Source organism: Arachis ipaensis, chromosome B06 (genome assembly GCF_000816755.2).
Source record: "Arachis ipaensis cultivar K30076 chromosome B06, Araip1.1, whole genome shotgun sequence".
NCBI lineage: Eukaryota > Viridiplantae > Streptophyta > Magnoliopsida > Fabales > Fabaceae > Arachis > Arachis ipaensis.
The window spans coordinates 92,707,954-92,709,142 of NC_029790.2; positions in this window are offsets into that span (position 1 = coordinate 92,707,954).

Sequence of the window (1,189 nt, forward strand, 5' to 3'; positions counted from 1 at the left end):
GTTGATATTTATTCGATTTTGAAACGGTTTCCTTGAGATATGAAAATGAGATGATTGTTGGATTTAGCTTGCTTTTGAATTGATTTCTGGTTTTGAGCTGTTGAAAAGGAATGAGGAACGGTTTAGTTGGGACCCGAACCAGGTGGCAAAAGTCCAAGTTTTAGGGGAGGTGCTGTCAAAATTTCTACAAAATCCTAGTCTTGTTTGAAAAGTTATTTAAAAGGGGTTGGATTCGAGAAATTCTATTATTTGATTTATTAAGAGAATATTTATGTTTTCAAGCTTAACTTATTTAATGAACCTTATGCCTTGAGTTCGGCTTATTTAGAAACTGAATTATTTTTACCATTTGAATCACTGAAGGAAAGAATGATGCTCTAATATTGATTTCAATATAAAAAGGAGCTTTTAGTGATTTTAAAGGAAGCTAGACTTTTGATTGAGTAATAAAGTTTGAGGCATTTTGGAAGAGGTTAGAAAAATGGGTTCCAAAAAGAAATCTGAAAGTGGTTTGATTCAAATGAACCGGTTCCGTTTCAAATATGTTGATTTTTGGACCAGATGGGAACTTGTGATTTTGTATGGTTCGGTTTCATAATAAATTCAGTTTTATTTACTTGAGCCGAGAATCTATGATTTTAAGAGTTTCAATGAATTTTAAGGAATTGATATAGATTGACCTTCCCTAAAGACTTGAGACTCTACCGAGAAACTTTTGTTATAAAATTCCATTGTTGGATGGATGATTTTGAATACTTTGAAATAAATCCTTAACTTGCCATGGTTATGGAAGTTTTAGAAAGAGAAAGCCGAGAGTGGCTTTGTTTTAAAAAGGAAACTTACTTTGAGTAAAAGGGGCTTATGAGCCTGAGATGATTTGAGAAATGAGATCCTTAAAGCCAAGGCTGAAAAGAGTTGAAACTTGATTTCAAGGTGAATGGATTGAGAAAAGTGATTTATGGCTTAAATGCCGATGTATGAATTTGATGATGTTAAATGGTGGAAGTGCTATTTTGTTATGAGCCGGAATGGCTGTGTATGCTATTGAACTATGGCTGATTGCCGAATGAGTTGTGGGTCGTATGGCTGATTATGAATTATGAGTTTAAGCCGAAGGGCTGTATTTATTGATAAATTGGCTGGTTCTGGATTGAACTGTGAGCCGGATGGCTGAGATGAATGTTGTATG